Here is a 23663-nt window from a genome sequence, read left to right as displayed (position 1 = left end):
AAGAAACTAACACACTCTGTACAAGGCTCAGTACCTGTGACTTCTTTAAAGCAGCTTCACTTTGTGCTGCTCCTATTTTTGGAGACTCTATTAAATATCTATTCTAACCTTGAGGATACAGCTTATTATTTTGCCAAAGAAGAGGAATAAAATGTCATTTTCAAGTCTGTTGTAAACTAACTCTTTCTTGGGGCTTTGTCCTGCAGGTCACAGGGAGGTGTTCCAGTAACACAGCCACCATCTCCAGCACCCCAGCAGCCTCCAGTTGGTAGCTGAGTAGCTGAGGATAAATTGCTGCTTGCAGCCAGGCTGCTGGTTAGAATGTAAATGTCTAAACTTTGGAGAAGTGACCTCTGTTAAGTGGTTTAATGCAGTCTGTTGCCAGGAGCTCATGAATTCTGTATTACAGCAAGTAGTTCCATGCGATTGCAACTATCTTACTAATAATATAACCTCAACATATTTATCACAATAACTCAGACACAGAGAAAGTATAAATATCTTTGATACTGGGAAATGAACTGGCTGCCTATAGGCATCCTCTTTGCTTTATTAATTTAACCCTTTACAGGTGTGTCTGTCAGGGTCTGGTGCAAACCTGGTGCAAATAAAGAGATTTTAAAGGATTTTGCTATGTGCTTGCAAAACATCCTTAATTCAACATGAATCAGGCTGTTGTACAGATCTCACCAACAGACCTACGGGTTGGATATGAGGAGGTTTCCTTCACAAACTGCTAAAATGCAGCTATTTGTTCATTTGGGGTACAGCAAACCACTTTTCTCTCACTACGCAGTCTGTCTAGGAAAGGGAGTGAGGAGGAAGAGTGTGTCCAGCTGAAGCACTACAAATAAATTCAGGGAGGCAGAATGCTGTTCCTTATGCTTGGTTCAGACATCAGGCACAGCCGAATGTTTGGTATTGCCTCCTGCTTTATGACCCTGTGTGCAGAATCCTGCTGGGCAGAAGACCTCAGATGGGTTGTGGCTGGTATAAGGTGCCAAAAGGGGAGGAAAACAACAAACGATCTGTGAATGCGGCAGTGAGCATCTGGGGAAGGCTTTCCCCATGCAACATTTGAGTCTCAGTGGATCTTCCACCAAGCAAATGTTAATAATGACCTTGGTTTTAAGTCCACCCCATTGCACCCACTACATCAAGCTCTTTTTTGTTGTTGTGTAGGAGACTCAGTGAACATTTTCTAAACATAACGACCCTTCACTGCATCTCAGATCACTCTGGAGGTCAGGTGGTTCCTGTTTGCTAGCACTAACCCTGTCTGACTTAATGTCCTCTGATGCGACCAGAGACCGTGGTGGTACCAGAGAGATTTTAAAGCTCATGGATATGGTCAGGTAGAGCTGATTTCTCCATTTCTGAGGGATTGAGGACAGGGAGAATTCTAAGTTACTATGCACTAGCTAAGATCTTTTGTGTATGATCAAGTCTATGTGATAAAGATAGCTGTGTTCTGGAGTGATAAAAGCCTAATTTCATGGGCCATCCACACTGGTTTTCTTGAGATAGATAATGTTCATGCCACACACATTTCCCCATCCTCTCTGTTGGTTAAGATCTACTTGTACTTCTATTAAAAATGAAATAGAACTTTGGAGTTGGTGGAAAAGTAGTGGGTTTTATGGTCACTTTATCCTCCCCAAAACCCCAACATTTCAAGCAGCAGCAGCAGCAAACTTTGGAGAGGGGAAAAAGAAAATGCTTTGGAGGTTCTTTTCCTTTGAAATATGGACTGCATGCAGACAGGAGTAGGTCGGGGCTACAGCTGCTGAGACGGCAGAGGAGGAGAAAATGTCAGGGATGCTTTTTATTGTTTTTATGATGTTACTTAGACCCAATAAAGTATGTCAATTTCAGATATAAACAACTTGAGATGGGTCCAGAAAAAAAATGTGATGACATTACTGAAAGGTGGGCTGTCCTGCTGAGCACATCTCACTGTAGTTCCACGCCGTGATGGACACAAAGACCCTCCCTCCAGTTTGGGGGAATCAGTCTTTAAGTCTGCATTGTGTTTGATGCCTGGATTTAACTCCTATGTATTTATTTGTAGTGGCAGAATGTTTTCAGCTGTGAAATCCCTGCGAAATTGAGATTTCACTGCGTGTTGAACTTCTTGCCCTCTGAATAACCAGGGTCCTGTTCCAATGGTGCAATGTGCTCTGCAGGCAGCTGAATCTTCTGCTGAAGTGTCTGCTCAGCATGCTTAGGGCACCAATCCTGCTGGCTACCAGGCACTTCTACTTCTGCAAAATGTCAGCAATCCTCATCACACCTTTCTCTCTGCTCACTGTGTTTGGAAGGATGCTTCAAAGCAAGAAAGAAAAACACCCTTTGTCTGCGTGCTAACCTTTAATTCATATATGAGCAAAGCCTGCTGACGGGGAAATGGGTCCCAAAATCAGACTTATGTGTAAAGATTTTAGTATGACTTTTATTAACCTTTGTTATCTCTGGCAAAATGAATTCAAGCTGCTTGTGGACTTTGCTCTGTGGTGGTCACTGCAGTATTGCCCTAGAGAGATGAGAAGGGGCAGTGCCAATGAGAACCAAGCGAGATAAAAGGAAGATGAAATCTCTTTGTTTTGCCAGTTTTCCTCCAGCCTGCCCACAGATGTGCACTTGCTTGGCCACTCTATACAAGGCAAATGTTGGCTTGGGACCTTACAGCCACGCTACACAGGGAAAGTGCTTGCTGATAGAGATGTAACTGTCTCTAATTAAAGTGCTTGGTAGGGGATCCCAAATCCACCTGACCTCGACACAACCTTGTCCCTGCAAGTGGAGACCTCTGAGACTCAGAACTTGTCTCTCCCTTTTCTATTTTGTAATTTTTTTTTCCCCCAGTGCTCTCAGAATGATGAAACCTCAATTATCTTAAACTCAAAGCTAGGCAAACTGAGACAGCTGTCTGAGGACACGACTGCTCTTGCCCATTTAGATCAGACACTTTCTCCCTAATCTTTCCAAATTTTTCTAACATGCACTTTATTTTTTAATGCCTGACTCTTTTTTTTTTCCCCCCCTGGAGCTGCAATCTTCTACACCACTGACAACAAAAATCCTTTTACAGTCTCTGGTCTGTGCTGTTTTCCCAGCCCAGGGACATCTGCAAAAATAAGCAGCCCTACTGAAGACTGACTTATCTTTGCATAAATACAGTGGTTATGGAAAGGTGTTCATTCTATTTTCCACAACCTGTCATGTTGACTTTATAATGAACTGGTTACTCAGCTCTGGAAAGCAGATGGAAACCTCTTCTGACAGCCCCTGTCAAAGGAATAGGCAGGAAGAAGGAGAAAAGAATCGCTGGATATGAACTCCCAGTACTTACACGGACAGTGGTAGGAACTGGGGAAAGAAGTAGGCTTTGAACAGGATTTCAAGGCTTGATCAATCGCACCAGTGGTGGAAACGCTGCCATCAAGTAATAATAAAAAGATATATAACTGGGTTTTACACCATCAATTATTGCCTTCCCTCGTGAAAGCAGTGCGAAGGTGGTGGTGTGGAAACAGAATCAAGTAGCAGGTAATCAGTCTATTTACATACTCCAAGCCAAAGGGAATATAAAAACCCTGAGGAAATGGCGGAAACGAGCGTTAGCAAAACTGATCTAATCTCTGGTGTTATTAGCTGCACAAGCCAGGCTGTCTGATAGATATACATATATATTGCTTCTCTCCTCTTTCAGCCACGGCCTCATATAACATCTGTCATCTTGTCTGTCCCCAGTGACAGAGACAGCCCTATTGAGCATGCCCTGCAGGTTCAGCTGGTGCGGATGATCTTTCCCAAGCTGTGAAAGTATCGTTTCCTCTGCGAGTTGTGCTGGCAGGATGGGCACAGAACCGTGCAGGCGTTCTGCAGGAGCAGGACGTGCTCGCTCTATGTCATTATAAAAGGCTAGGCACAAGAGGACGCGGCGGAGATCGAACCCAAGAGGCTTTAGCTTAGTTTCCCAGGGAATTGGGATGTCTGTGATACAGATATAGATCTATCAGCCCCTGTGTAACAACCTTCAAACCTGTTGGCTTACATCAGGCAAAGCTGGCAGATGGGTCAAGCTCTCAAAAAATTTAAATTCCTGTGGATTTCATGAAAAGAGAGGAATGGAGGGAAAGAGGAGCCCTAACAATAACCTCAGGCTGCAGTGTTGGCTCAGCCCTTATTAGATATCAGACATTTTAAAAGGGTGTTGAGTCCTGAGACATAAATCCTTTAATTGCCCGGCTTCATTGGCTCTGCTGCTCAGGGAGCTGCTGCTTATATCTGGCATTGTTTCTAAAATTTAAAACCCTTAAGAGAGCTTCCAGGCAGTTTCACTCATGCTAAACATACTTCTTTGTTCCCCCAGATGATGTAGTTAGAGCTGAAATCCCTTGAAAATAAAAACTAAAAAGATGATGACATTTGATGTGATAAATCCTAACGCTAAGTGGCAGAGGCAGCCGCAGCCTTGCTGATGACAATCAACAACCTCAAGCAGAGCTGACGACCAGCATTAAGCTGTACAACAGCCAGATGATTGTCTTTTGTAATTTTGTTGAGGACCACAAACAACAGGAGGAAGCCAAAGAAGGGTGGGCTTCTGCATCTCCTCCCGCACTCAGGCAAAGCTTCTGCTCCGCTGTGATGAGGTCCAGGACCTCTCTTCAGTTATCATAAGGTCGAGGTCAAAGATCAGCACACAGTCAGATGTCATCAGGATAGCGTGGTGAAGGCGACCTAGCATCCAAAGCCAGAGTCCTGCCAAGGTTTATATAGCTAGCATCATCCCTCTCTGCCTTTGACTTTCCAAGTGAATAATCAATAACTGTTTATAGCTGAAGGCAGCCTTGAAATTCATGTCTAGACCCAGAGGATGACACTTTACCCTTTTCCCACCACGCCTGTTAGTTACACATGCAAAATCAATTGTCAGCATGAGATGATGGGATTTATTGTTGTAGAAGGGGAAGGGGAAGAGGGTTCAACTACAGTTGAAAGAAGGCTGTGCAGGATGGTTTTATCAACTGTAGAACAGAATTGGGGGTGGAGAAATCCTGTCCCTACATCTAGTTGCCACAGATGTGCCTTCTAAGCCTAAACACCTCTTTTTGTCCTGCCCTTAGCTGCACTAGAGGAGTGACCTGTGGGCTGCAGTGCTCCTGCTGGTGCTGCAGTCCTTTGCATGGAGCACTAAGGCTTGTGTTTGGCTGTGAGGAGAGAGGCATACAGCCCCCTAGGAAATCCTCTGCTACGTGTTTACTGATCTGTTCCGTGTATTATTTCCCTGTGGTTTGCAAGAGGCTCCTGGAGAGCCCTCCATGAAGGATAAAAGGAGACACTGGAGGGCTGGATGTATCTTGTAACATCAGTGATTGTCACAGCAGAGCAAGAGCGAGCTTAAGGTTTATCCCACCTTGGCTTTAACCAGCCAAATCAGGTTAACAAGCTCCAGCGTGGCAAACGAGGGATTTTTTTGCACATACAGGGTTGTAGCTAGGGACCACAGTTAGGTGGCATAAGTTGACTTGACTTGCATGTTGAATGGGAAGTGAGGTTGGCCTGGGCCTGTGTTCACCCTAGCAGGTTGTGGGGTACTCAGAATTACAGAATCACCAAGGTTGGAAGAGACCTCAAAGATCATCAAGTCCAAGCTGTCACCACAGACCTCATGACTAGACCATGGCAGCAAGTGCCACATCCCTCTTGAACACCTCCAGGAACAGTGACTCCACCACCTCTCTGGGCAGCACATTCCAACAGCTAACAACTCTCTCAGTGAAGAACTTTCTCTGCACCTTGAGCCTAAACTTCCCCTGGTGCAGCTTGAGACTGTGTCCTCTTGTTCTGGTGCTGGTTGCCTAGGAGAAGAGACTAACCCCCTCCTGGCTACAACCACCCTTCAGGTAGTTGTAGAGAGCAGACTCATGGCTATGGGATGACTTAAGAGCTGGAATGGATGGTTGGGGGTTACTGTGTTTGTGGCAGTGAAAGGGGCTGAGGCATGGAGAGCTGGTTTGGGTAGGATGGGCAGTAGGTCCTGATGGGACATGGTGAAACTGTCTACTTTGACATGCACCTTCTTACACTTCAAACAATGAGACAGTGAAGGAAACTGTGCTTGGAATAAATATAACACTGATCCTAGGAGGGCTTCAAAGGAGCTTGAGAGCTGGGTGCCAGGATCCTATAAATAAATCAAACTTGAACACCTAGCTGCCCCTAAGATGCCTTTTGAACATATGAGCCAAAAGTGAACACCCCCTTGAAGAAAGTCAGAGGAGGATTAGAAGGGGCAGCTGAAGGAAATGAGCTTTGGGAAGGACTCTTTTTTTGTAAGGAAAAAGCATCTTCCAGCACTTTAATCCAGGCTAATCAGTTCTCCTGGGCTGAGAGGAAGCTGTTTCTGGTGTGCAAAGCTGGTGTGTACAGACAAAAGTGCTTTCAAATATTTTTTAAAGAGCCCTGAAGAGAAATATGATTTTCCTGTGAAACTCCTGAGAGTTTTTAAGCATGGATTTGTTTGGGTAAATTGTGAGTGAGTGCCCTCCTGTGAGCACATGGGAATGGCTGTTTAATTGGCCTACACCTGGTGTTGATTATGGTGCTGCTTTTTTTTTTTCCCCTTCTTTTTTTCTTTTGCTTTCCCCCCCCCTAATTCCCTTCACTGTATCTCATTTTGATCTGCTTCACTGCTGTAGCCCACAGCCTGGGTTTGGCACACCCAGTGTAAAGCATAAAGAGTGCTGGAAATATTATGAGAAGATCTCCCTACCTTGTTGTAATTCAGTGTTAAAAGCAAAGGTACAAGTTGTTCAGCCCAGCTAGGAAGTTCTTGATTTGGCCCTGAGAGGAGCAGTGGAGCTTGCAGCAGCTAAGGCTGTTCTCTAACCAGTTTTCCAACTCACTGTTAGGTGCACAATAATATTTAAGTGAAAACAAACCATGTCCCTCCTTGCTGGCCACTACTGGTTATTGTGGCAGCAGTGCCCAGTGACAGGACAAGGGGCAGGGGGTTCCACCTGAGCGTGAGGAAGAAATTCTTTCCTGTGAGGATGCTGGAGCCCTGGAAAGGACTTCACAGGAGTGGTGGAGTCTCCTTCTCTGGAGAGATTCCAAATCCATCTGGACATTGTGATCCTGGGCAACCTGCTGAGTGTGACCCTGCTTTAGGAGGGGGTTGCATTAGATGATCTCCAGAGGCTCCTTCCAGCTCTCAGACACCTGGCACAGTGTGCTTCACAAAGGCATGAGGCTGAACTTTGCTGCAGCTCTGTCTTGCCTACCAGCTAATAGCCCCACAGCCAACTAATAGGGCCTTGATATATCTCAATCAAACTGGGTAAGTCCCAAGCCATGGTCTGGACCAGTTGTGTTGATGTAGATGCAGAATGTAGGTGCTTTTTTCTTCTTTTTTCCCCCCATTTCTGTCAGATGTCTGGGTGCTCACCTGAGAATTCAAACCCATCTCGTGTCTACAATGGGAAGTTCCAGTTCTGGAATCATGTTTATTGAGCTCCCAACTGTCTCTGTATCTGCAGAAGCAGAAAGAATAGACTTACACTTGACACTGCCTGGGTGTGAACTGAATGGGGGAAAGAAATTCTCACAGCTTCTTCAAATATTGTCATTTCATTTTTTTCCCCAGCACTGTAGAGCTAAAATAATCTGTCTTTGAATTTGAATAGAAACTGAAAAGCAGGAGAATTTGGGAAGGGGTGGTGCTCATGCAAGGCATTAGCTGTTAAATTATAGTCTTGCTATGAAAAGCAGTTGTGTGTCTGTGTAAGTGTGTGGAGAGAGGTTAGAGGGAGGAAGGGGAGTGGGCAGGAAAATACATTTGATTTAATGCACAGGCTTTGCTCAGGCCTTTGGAGACCACTTTTGGTGCAAGAGTATACAAAATTTTCAAGGGCTGGATTCTGCATAATATAGTGGGGCTAAGCAAACAAACAAACAAACAAAACCCCCAGCCCATCCCCACCTCAGTGCTCTGAGCAAGTCCCCTTCCGGGGGGCTGCTTTGTTATTCGCAGATCTGAAGCCTTCCTTTTCACACTGCTCCGATCTGTATTAAAAAAGATGAAGCACCTGGAAGTGTGTGTGTGTGTTTGTGCTTACACAGAGATCCTCTGTACCAAGCCTGGGGCTCCTCTGTGCTCGTTAACTGGCTGCAGATTCTAAATGAGGGCTGTGACTGGAGCTGAGATGTGGGGAAGAACCCACCTGGTGAGCAAGATGTATTGTTTGTTTTTCTTAAAGCTCTCAGAGTTTGCTCAGCTGATGAAACAACGAACCTCATTTCTACAGCTGGAATGTTGAACAGAGAGAGAGGGGAAAAGACACCACACACACCCCCCACCCCACCCCCCCCCCCCAAAAAAAAAATAACCCCAAGAAAACATCACCAAAAACCAAACAGGTGGAGGAAAGCAGGGAAGGAAAGAGGAGAGAAGGAAAGGAAGGAGAAAATGGAAGGATTGTCTCAGCCTGCTCTTTGCTGCTTGTTAAAGAGCACATGGAAGAATGGTGCCTGATGTTAGTCAAACACAGCCCTGTGTCCCAGGAGCATCTCTTCAGCATCTCATCATTGTAAGACATCTTGTACTGCTTACAGTCCTCTATCTGCATAGATGGTGGATTTGGCAGCCCTAATTCCAAGCCCACAGCAGGGACACAACCTCTTTATGTGAAATTTGCCACAATATGAGGCAGATACATTGTGGATGCAGTGATTTGGCAGACCTGCCACAGAATCACAGGATCACCAAGGCTGGAAGAGACCTCAAAGATCACCAAGTCCAACCTGTCACCACAGACCTCATGACTAAACCATGGCACCAAGTGCCACATCCAATCCCCTTTTGAACACCTCCAGGGATGGTGACTCCACCACCTCCCTGGGCAGCCCATTCCAGCGCCCTGCTGGTTCATCAGACAAGGCCACCAGTTGAAGAGCTCACAGAATGGACGGCAGCCATACAATCCTCTCCTATATCCCTCCTGACTTTCCTGATCCTCCTGACCCAGTGCAGATAGAAATTCTGATGCTTATCACTCCAAACATTAACTTTGTGCTGACTGTTTTCCTTTGCTTTATTCATTTTGTTTGGGACTGGGAAGAAGTTTTGTTCTAGTCTAGTAATAGCCTACAGCCATGAGCTGGAGAGTTGAGATTTCAAAGAGATAAAAAAACAGAGCAGAAGAAAATATGTGAAAAATTGCAATGACAAGGTTTCTGCTGGTAGCTTGTGATACAGAGAAATGAAGTCCCAGGCCAACGTGCTTTGGCAGCTGAGAAAACTCTAGTGCTGGCGTTGTCTGTCTGGCAGACAGGCAGGCAGAGGGGGTGAGCTGCTGGGGGAATCAGGCGTAGGAAGCACTTGCAGGAAGCTGTACAACACAAGCATATCTAAATTTTCAAGCAAACACTCAAGTCAGTCTCCTGTGTAGTATATCTGTGGGTCTCATATACATTTTCCCTGCCTCTTTAACCTGGAGAGCCCTACAAAGGCAAGGAGGGAAAGTTGTTTTCATCTAGTCTGGAAAACACACAGGTCCCAAGGTGTTTGGCTTCATCAGCTCATTGGCAATGAAGAGGGCAGAAGATGTTGGTATACCTGTTCCTGGGAATTTGCAGGAGCTGTGAGCTCTGCACAGCCTTCCTCTGCGGAGTTTGGCCCGCACAGCCTGTTCTGGGGCGAGCTGTGCTGGGCTGTGGCTCGCTCACAGGAGCATCTGTGTGCTCTGAAAACTTGTCTTTGCACATCTTAGAGAAGTGCAATGCTCTGCCAGGCGCTCCAGCAGACTGAAGGTCAGGAAAGTTCCCTGTGGACAACACTGATAAAATCCTGCCTCTTGCAGACAGGCAGTACCAGGGAAGATTGGGCTGGGGGATTAAAACCTCATTTCTGTTCTATCTCTTTTGGCAATCCCATTTCCCAGCTCACAAATCGCCTTTGTTCACTGCTTGTCCCTGGCATGTGGCGTTATCCATACACAGATACCAGCAGCACACTGGCAGCCTCCTCCCACATTTAGCCCTACCAGCCTGGAGGAAGATTTATTCCCACTTTTAGATGTGTAGAAGAAACAGCTGGATCACAGCTCACTTTAGGTGCATGTTAATCTAGGGCTGGTGAAAGGAAGATGATCATAGCATACTACATTCAGATATATTCAGCTCTAGGGCCCTCAAAACAAGAAGGACATGGACCTGATGGAGACGATCCAGAGGATAGCCACAAAAATGATCAGAGTGCTGGAGCAGCTCTTCTACCAAGACAGGCTGAAAGAGTTGGGTTTTTTTTCAGCCTGGAGAAGAGAAGCCTCCATGGAGATCTCAAGCTGGGGATGGGTGGTGTGTGCTGTTTACAAGGGCTTGTAGTGACAGGATGAGGGACAGTAGTTTTAAATTAGAGTAGGGTAGATTTATATTGGACATTAGGGAGAAGTCCTTTACTATGAAGACAATGAAATACTGGAACAATTTGCCCAAGGAAGTGGTGGAAGCCCCACCCCTGGAGGGTTTCAAGGTCAGGCTTGGTGGGGCTCTGAAAAACTTGATCTATCTGGAGACATCCCTGCTCACTGAAGGTGGGGTTGGAACTTTAAAGCCCCTTCCAAGCCAGTGCATCCTATGATTCTATGATATACACATCCATCACAATGGCAGAGCAGCTTCCCCTCTTGCTGTATGGTTTAGAGGTGGAACAACCACCTGTCAGTGGAAGGGAAGTTCTTTCTCCATCTCTGGAATTTGTGCTTTTCATGGCAGTGATCAGATGGAATTATCAAAACAAGGCTTGTGGTGTGGATGAGAATTGCAACTGCTTTGAAGCTGACCTACAAACAGCCATCTCCTAGAAGCTTGTCTCATAAATGACCTAGGCTAGTCTGAACTGGTGGCCTAGTCAAAGGAGAGTCAGACCTTTATCAAACCTCTGTGCTCACAGCTCTTGACATGCAATAAATCCTCAGCAACAATTAGAATAGAATAGAATAGAATAGAATAGAATAGAATAGAATAGAATAGAATAGAATAGAATAGAATAGAATTAACCAGGTCGGAAAAGACCTTTGAGATCATCAAGTCCAACCTATCATCCAACACTATCTAATCAACTAAACTATGGCACCAAGCACCCCATCCAGTCTCTTCCTACACACCTCTGCCACCTCCCTGGGCAGCACATTCCAATGGCCAATCACTCTTTCTATGAAGAACTTCTTCCTAATATCCAGATTAAACCTCCCCTGATGCAGGTTGAGACTGTGTCCTTTTGTTCTGGTGCTGGCCACCCGGGAGAAGAGACCAACCCCCACCTGGCTACAACCTCCCTTCAGACAGTTGTAGACAGCAATAAAGTCTCCTCTGAGCCTCCTCACAACCCCAGCTCCCTCAGACTCTCCTCACAGGGCTTGTGCAGAACCCCAGGCTCACTGTATTTCTCCTGCCAACAAGACCTAACCACGTATCCATCTCCCCCTCAGCTGCCTGTGGTGTATTTTGGGCACCAGGAACCGTTTGTGAGGAGCAGTGACTCTGTGTGGCTGTAATAAACACACTGCCACGTTGATGATTTATTGAAGTCCCACCAGCACCCAATTATGTAAATCCGATTATCTGTTGAGGAGGCTTTGCTGAAACAGCTTGTAGTTGTAACACTTCATAGTTTTTTTTGGGAAATGAGAAAATTTAGTTGAAAGTGACTTGTAAGTCCTAAGCATGAAGCACCCAGAGCCCAAGTAGGGCCAGCTCACTCACATGTGGCCCTGGAAGGTGGGCCTGTGTTCTTTATGGATAAAATCTTTTTTCTCTCTGCCTTCACACACAGGTTGAGGCTGGTGGGGAACTGTCATAGGAATATAGAATTGTTTCAGTTGGAAAAGACTTCTGAGGGCATTGAATCCAACCATTGACACACCACCACCATGGCCACTTGCACACGTCCTAAAGGGCCGTGTCTACAAGTTGTTTGAACATCTCCAGGGATGATGTCTCCACCACCTCCCTGGGCAGCTGTTCCAATGCCTGACCACCCTTTCAATAAATAAAAGTTGCCTAATATCCAACCTAAACCTTCCCTGGTGCAATTTTAGGCCATTTCCTCTCCTATCACTTGATACCAGGGAGAAGAACCAACCCCCACCTTGCTACAACCTCCTTTCAGGTAGTTGTAGAGATCCATGAGGTCTCCCCTCAGCCTCCTCTTCTCCAGACTAAACAACCCACGTTCCCTCAGCAGCTCTTCATAAGACCTGTTCTCCAGATCCTTCACCAACTGCATTGCCCTTGTATTGACTCCTGCTTTGAGAATGTGGCACAGCTGAATGAATGCAAGGGGAGTAACAGACCCCAGCAGTGGGTCTGGGATGGTTCTTTGGCAAAGAACTTGCCCTACTGCTCTTAAAAGGAGCACAGGTAAACTTAGTTATGCTACTGGCTCACAGTGGTGGGTAGATGGGCTGAGCTGTTTAATGTGAAGCAAAACAGTAAAGTCAAAGAGCACAGAGATCATTTTAATTACAGGATAATTGTAATGCCACCACATTTATGGCAAAATTAAAGCCCTGCTGCTACAAAATTCCTAGCTTCAGAAAATGCCAAAAGGCTATGCAAGCACGGAGCTGAAGAAAGGGTTTCTTTGTGAGCACCTAGGGGAACAAGGCATCCACATGCCTGAAAGCAAGTGAGATCTTAACCCCATCCCTAACAAAATGGAAGATAAAAGCGTGAGAACAATTCCTTACTTTTCATCTGCTAAGCAGGTCCCAGCCTAGCTCCTTTATTTGTTCCTTTGTATTCATGTCTCAAGTAGGACCTTTTGTCCAGACTTTGCTAGAGGTAGAATTTGACCAAAAGAGGTGGCACTTGTGCTTCAGAAAAAGCTGAGCACTACAGGGGTGTGAAGAGCTAGAAAGACATGCCTGCACCAGCTCTTTCCCACTAACTAAGCAGCAAATAATGGCCTGAGCTCTGAGGCAGAGGCGTTTTCCTGGAAATGGTACATCCTGAACACTTCTTGACATGTGTCAGCAATCCACATGGATAAAGCCATGGTCTCCAAGCCCTGATGGAGGCTGGGCTTGTCTGCTCCAGGCAGTGAGGCAGATGAGAAGATATGAAAGAGCCAGGAGGGAGCCCAGGCTGTGTGGACAGACACCCAAGAGGTTTGGGTTTTTTCTGGGCAGGATAGATGCAGCCTACACTGGATTAACTGGATGCTTGGGTTTCAGGAGTTGACACTCTCTGGAGACTGCCTTACTGCAATGCAGTCAGGTGTGCACGTGAGATAAGGCTCCTGGCCAATTTTACATATGAGTATATGGCTTCATTTGACTTTTCTACAGCAGAGGGAAGGTGTTAGACATCCTCATGGCTTTCTTAAGAAATCTGCCAGCCGTACTGACAGCAGGGGACAAGCCAACTTTCAGCATTCCTGTGAGCCCACTGGCACATTTTAGAGGCCCTGTTGCTCCCAGTGAAAGGCAGGTTGGTTAAGTTAGCTCAGCCCAGGGAGCTTGGTCCTGCTGCTGCTCAGGGCTGCACTGAGCCCTAATCACTGTTACAATGCTAATGGGGAACATGGCAGGCAGCCCTTTTCCTCTCTCCCCAATTCCCCTTCTGCATGGATTTACATCCCATGTGAGCAGAGGAAAAAGAAAGGATTTATTGTTTGTGAGCATTAAAAGCAGACATTTCAGCCAAAAAGGGAAGAAGAAAGAATCAATTAACATGTAGCAAAGGGACAAAGATAACGGCAGACAGAGGAAACCTGAAGTAACTCAGCTTGCTCCACAATGGCAGAGCACCTACCCCAGCCTGCTCCAGCACCGTGGGGATGTACTCCCCATTCCTGTCTAATTAGAAGCTCTGCTAATGCCTGTTCCTTCCTCCCTTCCCTCTGGAGCTCGGCAGGAACAGAAGGAGGAGCGGCTCATTTCAAAGTGCCGGGGGACCGGGAGAGCGCCGTGCATTTGCTGCCAGCAGCCCCATCTCATCAATTTAATCAAGAGCACACCGGTGCTCTGTCTCCCATCGCAGTCCCTGCACAGCCGGCGATGGGAAGGGGGTGAGGAATAACGTGGGAGACCTGCCAGCCACCCTGGAGGAGCGGACATCGCGTCCTGCTCCTGTCCGTGTCAAAAAAGGATTTCTGTTGATGCTGCTGACAGCAGGAGCTGGACTTGGCTTCCTCATCTCCCCTCCGCTCCCCAGCCTGTGATAAATCTTTCAGGCTGTCGAATCCCGCTCACCTGCTCCTGCCTGCTCTGGGATGAGACCCGCTGCTCTTCCCTCGCTGTGCTAATCCTTTTCAGGGCCGCTGGAACTCATCTCTGGGACTTGAGCTGATCAGGATTTTTTCAAAGGCTTTGAAAAGAAAACCAGAAACCCAACCTTTTATTAAAGAAAATAAATAAAAGCTAAATATATATATATATATATATATATATATATATATATATATATATATATATATATTTTCATTAACAGTGAGTGTTTTGCTAAAATATTAACTCTCTCCCCCAGCCCTGGAATTGTAAACATTTCCCACATGTACACTGACATAGTTTGTTTACCAGCACCTGTACTTGCAGTAAGTGTTTTCATTAAAATATTTCACCATGAGTTTCTGAGGAAAAAAAGAAAGAAAGAAAGAAAGAAAGAAAGAAAAAGAGAGAGAGTCTATTTTTAACCTTTCAAGATGAAAACAGTTTGGAGTTGTTGTGTGAAATTAATTTCAGGATTTTTTTCTTTAATCAGCTTTAACCAGGTGGAGAAGGGAAAAGAAGTAACTGAGGGACACCAGAAAACAGCAGCAATACAACTGCTAGACTGTGACTATGGCTAACACCAGATGCTTCTAGAAAAGATATGAACACTGCACAATAAACAGATGTAGGCTAATCCATCCCGCTCCCACTTATTCTCTGTTTGCTAAGAGAATTGTATGAAGACTTTTCCAAGGGTTTGCAGCATTAACTGCTCTAATACTGGCAGTTTTTATCCAAGTGAGTGGCCAGTCCCCAGGCAATCTTGTTAAGTTCTTATTCTCAGAGGTTTCCCCTTGCCAGTGAAACAAACTGTGAAGAAATCATTCCTTTTATCAGTTTTGAATTTGCTGCTTCTTAATATCCCATCAACTGCCTCTTTGTTCTCCTGTCATGAGACATGGAGAGCAGAGCTCTCAGCTCGCTCTCTCCAGCCTGTTCAGCATTTCATACCATTTTCCTGTATTCCTTTTGCATTTGTGCCTGTACTGAACTGAATACTTTCTTCATGTGGGATTTTCCTCAGATCCCACAAATGAACTCCATTTTTGCAATGTCCTTTCTCAGCTGGGGTAAGCAGCGATGCACACAATGCTCCAGAACGTCCATCACTGATTCAGCTTCAGGCTTTACACATGAGTATATATCTATATCTCTATATCTCTATCTATATCTCTATCTATATCTCTATCTATATCTCTGTCTCTATCTATACCTATCTACTGCATCCAGCTCACAGGGCTGTGGCTCTTGGATTGTTTGTAATGGTTTTGAATGAAGAACTGAAGTCTTACACTGGATGTTGCAGGGCTGCTGACCAAGGCAAAGCAAGAGCAGTGAGCAGGATGCTGGCAGCTCTTCTTGTACTGCCTTTGCTGTGCAGCCCTTTCTCTGATCCCTTTGTGCTTGTACTTCCCTGAGAGCTCACAGCCCTTGCTCCACACACGTGTACCAGAGCCTCTCAGAAGCAGAACTGCTCTTTGCAAGGACAGGAGAAGCTTTTCCTGCCAACCCTCACTGGTGTGAATTTTTACAAGTGCTGTGATTGTAGGCAGTGATGCAGTTTGACATTCACACTCTGCATCCAAGAGGAGATGTTCTGCTCCTGTGTGAGACAGATCAGATAAACACTGTGAAGAGTCCATAAGGCTCTTGATTGGCAGATCCAGTTCTGGACAGATCCAGAATATCGTGGTTGAGTTTCTACTGAACAAACATGCCTTTCAGCAGTGATTTCACTAGGAAGAGGAGTTCATCTGTGTGCTCTTTACCTTACCAGCACTCTCCAGGGTGCTGAAGGCTAGAAGTAAGTGAAGGAATGGAAAATAAAATTAATGACAGTTGTGTATAAGAAAGAGGTGCCTGGAGAGAGTTGGAACAGAAACAAAGCTGGCCTTTTAATAAACTAGAAAAGGAATAAAGTCAATGGTGGCTGAGGTACAAATAACACAGCAGAGCTACTGAACTCCTCTTTTCAAGCCAGCCCTTCAGAGAAAAGCACAAAAAACCCTGGGACAAACAATTAGGAAGCAATAAAGACCTTGTTGATAGGGAACAGATAAAATGGATGCTTAAATTGAATATGGTGGAATTGCTTTTACTGATCACTCCTCCTAGTGATCATCTAGCTCTGTGAATCAAACCTTCCTTTCAGAAGGCAGTCCCCATTTGTGCTGATGTGTTTGCTTCTTGCTTTGACTGCTCAGCAGGGCTTTTGGTCATGAGGATTAGGCTGAAAAGTTATTTCTCTGATTTTCTTTGATGTTTTCAAAGGTGGAAAAAAACCTTGTGCTCTTGAGGGTCCATAAATCTCTGCACCAGTTTAATGAAGTGTTTGCTCAAGCCATTTATAATTTCACTTATCTATCTTGGCATTAAAATGCCCGGCAGAACTCACCTCATTCTCCCAAGATGCAGATTCTAGTTTTACACATATGCCTGATTTGGAAAGCTTACAGTTTTCATGGGTCTCATGTGGTAAGAATTCAGTCTTAATAATTATCACCCATTGAAGGCAATGGGAGGTTTTCCACTAAAGGCAATGCAGGTAGTTTAGCCTCTGCAGAATCAGCTTTTAGAAATCAATATTTAGAACAGAATTCACCCTTTATGGGCACAACAGAGCATCTAGGTGAGCAATGGTCTTGCACCTCAAAGGGTATGTGGTTTACTGACATTGCAAAAAACATGAAGAGGCACTAGGATGTTATCAGAGAAACTGGAAACTTTTTGGGGTGGGTAGTTTGTAACTTTCACTTCTGACTTCAAACTGAGATCAAAATTAGCCCCCATGGGTGGTACTGCTCTCAAAAGGAGTAAACAAGAGAGGCTGGTGCTTGATCTGCCAAATTCCTGTTCCTGTGCATGGCTAGGGAAACCACTTGAGTTTCAGCTATCCCCTGGCCTGATACATGACTGTAGGCAAATGATGTCCACCAGGTATTTAGGTGTGCAAAGCAGCACTTGATTACTCAGTAAAGAGATCTGGATCAATAAGAGGTCAGGGGTAAGATCTTTCTGAGAATATACATAGGAGGAGACAGCATTTATTTTGGTTTCTGTGAGACATGTGAGATGCAACTCACAAGTAATTCTCCACAGCAGGATGGGCATTGACAGAGATGGAAAATTGCCAGCCTGACAGCAAACAAAGGGTCACAAATCAGTGACACATCACAGGCTTTGAAAACACTGACCAGCAAAATGCCCCAAAGATCAATATTAGCTCCATTTTGACTCCACATCAATCTTAATGACTAAGGGGAAGTCATAAATGAGGTGTTAATTCCAGCTGCAGATTATACTCCAGGGGAGTAGCTGTAAACACTGTAGACAATGAAATAACTCAGATGTACTGCAGGAAGCATGAGTATGAGGTAATGAAAAGCTGAAAGCCTCCATGTTCAGCCTGGATTTCCATAGCCTGTTTTTCATGGAATCATGATGGTTGGAAAAGAACTCTGAGACCATCAAGTCCACCTGTCAACCTAACATCACCATTCCCACTAAAACCATGTCTTGAAGAGCCATGCTTATATATTTTCTTAACACCTCCAAGGATGGTGACTCCATCACTTCCCTGGGCAACCTGTTCCAATGCCTGACCACACTTTTGGTAAAGAAATTTTTCCTAATATCCAACCTGGAATCCAATCTTGCACTTCTGCCACCGTGAATTGAGTCGTGCTCTGTAAATCTAGCAGGCCTACCACAGACCCCCTGCATAAATCTATTCAGTTCAACATCATCATTAAGTTACTTATCACTAATTTCTGGACTGGGTTTAAATGAATGATGAAGACAGTGCATTGTATCTAGGGATAAATAATCTAAAATAGAGGATGAAGACCAGATCCAAGCTGCTGTCTGTTCTTTCCCTACTACAGGACTGTATTCAAAAACACTTGAGTGCAGGCAGTGAGCTGTGGGCTGGTTTTGAATAATGAATCACAAGCAAGGATGCAAAAATCATAAGAGTGCCCACTGCCCCATTCTTTCTGGGCCCCTCAGTTTAGAAAAGATGTTGACCTATTGGAACATGTCCAGAGAAGGGCAACAAAGCTGGGGAAGGGTTTGCAGCACAGCCCTATGAGGAGAGGCTGAGGGAACTGGGGTTGCTTAGTCTGGAGAAGAGGAGGCTCAGAGGAGACCTTATTGATGTATACAAATACCTGGAGGGTGGTTGTAGCCAGGTGGGGTTGGGCTCTTCTCCCAGGCAACCAGCACCAGAACAAGAGGACACAGTCTCAAGCTGCACCAGGGGAGGTTTAGGCTGGATATTAGGAAGAAATTCGTCAGAGAAAGAGTGACTGGCCATTGGAATGTGCTGCCCAGGGAGGTGGTGGAGTCACCATCACTGGAGGTGTTTAGGAAGAGACTGGATGGGGTACTCAGTGCCAAGGTTTAGCTGATTAGGTAGAGTTGGATGATAGGTTGGACTCAGTGGCCTCAAGGGTCTTTTCTAACCTGGTTTATTCTATCCTATCCTATCCTATCCTATCCTATCCTATCCTATCCTATCCTATCCTATCCTATCCTATCCTATCCTATCCTATCCTATCCTATCCTATTCCCTTCCAGTGGATGTAGACCACACTGTAATCTTTTTTCCAACTATAAAAATATTTCTTGTGATTGGTGTTAAGTGTTTCATTGTTTATAAACAGCAAGAAAATTCCACAAGAAGCAGGGCCTGTGATTTGTTAGAAATATTTATCTGCTTTGTTCCTATGCAGTGTATCTGAGAGGTATTTCACAGTCTTCTTTATAGTGGTGATGCTAGAGATATAAACTGAGGTAATAGGAAAAAAATGCATAATAGCAATACAAAAAGGGCTGATTATTAATAAAACATTGTCAGATTAACTAAGAGGAAAGTAAAGCCTATCTAGTAAGTGCTTCAGAGATAATTCTTCATTCCAAAGTGGTATTTGAGAGTTATACACTAATAAAAAATTGCTTTAAACTTTCCATGAGATTAAAACTGATTTCTCTCTCTCTCTCTCTTTCTTTTTTTTCCCTTTTCTTTTTAAATTGCTGGTAAAAATTCAAGTTAAAAGTAAGTACTAAAGAACAGACAGCAGTGTTAAGATCACATTATGGGCAGATCACATATCAAAGACAGGATGCTTTTTATGTTTTCAAGTGGCAAATGGCATCTGATATTACAGTGCCTTCCTCCTTGGCTAAACAGCTTTTCATCTGCGTGCTGACAATTTTAAGTGCCCATCAGGCTTTGGTCTGTGGCCAAATGAAGGCAATGGAGCTTTCGTAAGGCTATAGATTGACTTCAAGGCAAAACAAAATATGGTGGGGGTGCATTTAGATGACCATGAAGTCGATAGCAGCCACTGTTTTATGAGAACAGCAGTCCAAGGAGCTGATACAGTTACAAATGGAGTCCTCACCAAGTTGTCCTCCTTTCTTCACAAGAGAACCCGACACACCTTGACAAAACAAGAGGACACAGTCTCAAGCTGTGCCAAGGGAGATTCAGACTGGATGTTAGGAGGAAATTCTACACAGAGAGAGAGATTGGCCATTGGAATGTGCTGCCCGGGGAGGTGGTGGAGTCACCATCTTTGGAGGTGTTTAGGAGGAGACTGGATGGGGTACTTGGTGCCCTGGTTTAGTTGATTAGATGGTGTTGGATGATAGGTTGGATGCGATGATCTTGAAGGTCTCTTCCAACCTGGTCTATTCTATTCTATTCTATTCTATTCTATTCTATTCTATTCTATTCTATTCTATTCTATTCTATTCTATTCTATTCTATTCTATTATATTCTATTCTATTCTATTCTATTCTATTCTATTCTATTCTACTCTACTCTATTCTATTCTATTCAATATTCTATTCTATTTGCTGTCAGATGGGAGAAGTCCTGAAGTTTCCATTTGGCCCTGAGCTTTCTTGTTTACAAAAGGCCTTGGAGGGGTTTCATTAATTACCTGAGCTCAGTAGGCTGCTGATGGGGTTGACAGACTTCACCTACCATGGGGACAGCCCTCCTTTAAAGATGCACGTTAGGCATTTGTATCTCCTACACTTGGTTCAGTTCTCTCCCTCTCAAAACATGGTTCTGTTACATCCCAGGCACAGGGCATTGGGACAAATATTGTCACTAGATAGTGTGGCAAGGGACAGATCCTGTTCTTTGTCCCAGAGCAGTGGAATGGAGGCATTCCCCACACTGGGAGATGAGGAAGTTTTAAAAACCCATCAGCCCTTATCACAATTGTTCCCCTTGGCAGTTATGGGGAAAAAAAAAAACCTTGAATCAACTTCTTTGGGAAACTTGTATTTTCCTGCCCCAAAGTAGTTGATGTTTTGTAGGCAGAATCCCAGCAGATTCAAGAACAATAGAACAAAACAGATGGAGTCAGAGGAAACATAAAACAGCTGGGTAGATAGAAGAATGTTGGGAGAGAAGAGAGGAGTCTCTATTTTGCCTAGTATTCTGTAGTTCTTCTTGCTGGAGTTCCAGCAAGCAGGTATTAATAATAAATAAAAAGAATTGTGAAGGTTATCAGCACTGACCCATTCCCTCTTTCAAGTAGATCTCAAGTTCTTTTTATTGATTATACACAAACTTTATCATACATGGACCAGTTCCATGCTGCCTTTCAAGGAAGGCTGTAGCTTGAGCAACCCAGCCCAGAAACTGATCATTCCAATCCACCCTCTACTCTCAATCTCTAAGAAGTAAAAAAGCTTTTGGAGTTCTGGGGAAAGTGGCACTAAAAATGTGTGATTTTGTCTGTTCAGTTTGCTGGGTGACCACTGGGCTTTTGATACCAATTTAACACAAGAGACATTGTGTGGAACAGCGTTTTGTGATGCTGTTACTGCACAAAACGTGAGCCCATCATCTTTGTGCCTGGCTTGGGGACCTGGCCATGAAATCTCACCTACAGAACTAACAGGTTGCAAACAGATTATGTTTGGTTGTTAAAGAGAGCACAAATATAATTTACTGCATATCCTGCTGTATTCTGCACCACATACAGGCACTATCCCTGTCCCGTTTTGTACAATGTTATGCTAGCCAGAACCTCCAAGGAAAAGATGTTGAAGGTCAAAGCCAACTCCTCAAGGGACAGAATTATGCATTGAGCTATTCTGGTTTGCTGCTTCTCTGGCTTTAATTTAAAGGGGCAAGAGGATGGCATGGAGGCAATCGCCTACTTTGCTTGTACCATGAGTGCAACATCATGACAAGTGCCAGAATGAGAAGTCATAAGGAAACCTTTCAGAGTGAGCTGAACTCTACTCCTCGGGAGGAGCACATTTATAGTTCTTTGAATGTTATGTGGTAAACTGAATCTCATTTCTCCAGTCATGAATTTTGGAAGTGAACTTGCTAAGTCTCCAAAAGGAGAAAAAAAAGACTAAGATTTGATTATTTTTTAACCATGACAAGTAGATACTTACAGATTGGAAGGAATATGCATGTGGGAGAGAAGAAATAAGAGATAACAGCATCCCATGTCTCAAATATTTACAATTGCCTCTATAAAGTCTTTGATACTTGGTACAGCAAGTTCTCCCCTACAGTCATAACCTCTCCTATATTATTTCACCTCACAGATTGATGCTGGGAGTAAGAAAACAACTTAAATTGCTCCCAGCCAGGTTTGTGGTACCCTCAGGCTGGGTGGTGTGTCTCTATCGGAGGCACGAAGCAGTGGACGTGTCACACATTGTAATATCAGGGCTATTGTTGAGATGAAATACTGCATCCTGCCCAAAATGCTTCGCCAACAAGAACCTATTGCTTAGCTAACAGAGATCCTGTAGCATCGGGGGGAGAGATGCTGGGGCAACACAACACAGTCCTGAAATGTGTTAGGAGAAATCCAATATTACAGAATTTATATCTGCAAAGTTCATCTCACATTCTTCCCCCTCAGATGCCTTCCTATATTTCAGGCCTCTTGAATCGATGGAACCAAGGGGCAGTTTGTCGTAGCACCCTGTAGGATGATATTAAATTCTTGCTTTATTGCTAATCTCAGCAACTATTTTAGACTGAGACAAGAAGGAAAGATAGAAAGAGAGAGAGGAAGAGTGTGGAAGGAAGACAGAAGTTACGAGATGTATTGCTTTTATTGCTGAAGTCTTAACTAGGGAGAAAAAGGCAAAGTCCAGTTCTATAAAGCTTAAAAACAGATGTCCTCTATTATCTAACTCTCTAGCAGTCCTTGAACAGCCACAGCAGACTGGCAGTGAAAAGAAATGGCAATTAGGCTGTGCCAGGGTAGTGTCCTATGTGGCTCATGAAGGCCCTCTGAGCAGGAAGCCAAGGGATTTCTGAGCCCTGCTTTGTCACACTCACACTATCCCATCACTGGAATCTGTTGCTGAGTCCCCTGATGTGCTGAGCACGACACCCAGCCCACTGACTGTTGTCACAGCACTTTGGGTCCTGGCATCTGTGCTTGGCATAGATGCCATTTCTAGGCTTCATGGGCATTCTGCAAGCTCCTTACAGCCATGCTGCCCACAGCACACAGCTAAGAACAGGAGACATGGCCTTGCTGAACACACCTGGAATCACTCACTGAAAATCAGGGAGATTGCTAATCTCATAAGGATGCTCGTGCCTGCTGTGGACAGAAGCCCTTTGAACCCAGCATCCCAAGCTCTGCCTTAGTACCAGAGTGACTTGCTCCCAAAGCACTTGAGGATTTTCCATGTTCTCTCTGCCCAGGGCTCAATAGCATTTTCCTGTTGTGAAACTCTTGCTAGAGTAAAGGTTAAACGTGAGGCTGGCATGCACTGCAGAACCAGAAGACCTAGCATAAGCTACTGGTCCTCAGTAGCTCTGCCTCAGACCCAGGACCAGCCCACCACAACCAACTCCTTTAGAGTCCATTTTGCACCCCACCTGGTATTGATGCGTCCTGCAGAATTATAATCACAAGCTGTAAGAACGAGTTGGCAAATTAATGCCTGGAGAAAATGAATTGCTGGTGTAAGCAGGAGTGACTCCTAAATCCCAGAGAGTGTTTCCCATTTACAACTGTGACGAATCTGGCCCACCAAGCCAGTGTGACTAACCGGTGGGCTCTGTGCGATCTCCCTCCCTCCCATCAGCGAGGTGGTTGTTGTGCAGTGTGTATCTGATCTGCTTTCATGGCAGTGGCACGGCAATGAGAGTGATTTTGTGTAAAAGGCTTCCTCAGAGATGGCATCAAGGCATGGGCTGGCTCATATGGACACAAACTTTGCTGGGTATAGAATGTAATATTAAGCATGATGATAAAAGCCAAGGCTTCCCTGGGTTTTTTAATTGCTCTTGGCGCCCTAAGAAATACTTTTTTCCCCCCCGGTTAGAACCACAATAATATTTCATTCCCACTGCTTACCCTAAAAAATGG

Source organism: Melanerpes formicivorus, unplaced genomic scaffold (assembly GCF_026170545.1).
Source record: "Melanerpes formicivorus ecotype bairdi unplaced genomic scaffold, bMelFor1.0.p_v2 SCAF_33, whole genome shotgun sequence".
NCBI classification, from domain to species: Eukaryota; Metazoa; Chordata; class Aves; order Piciformes; family Picidae; genus Melanerpes; species Melanerpes formicivorus.
This window is presented reverse-complemented; position numbering follows the sequence as displayed.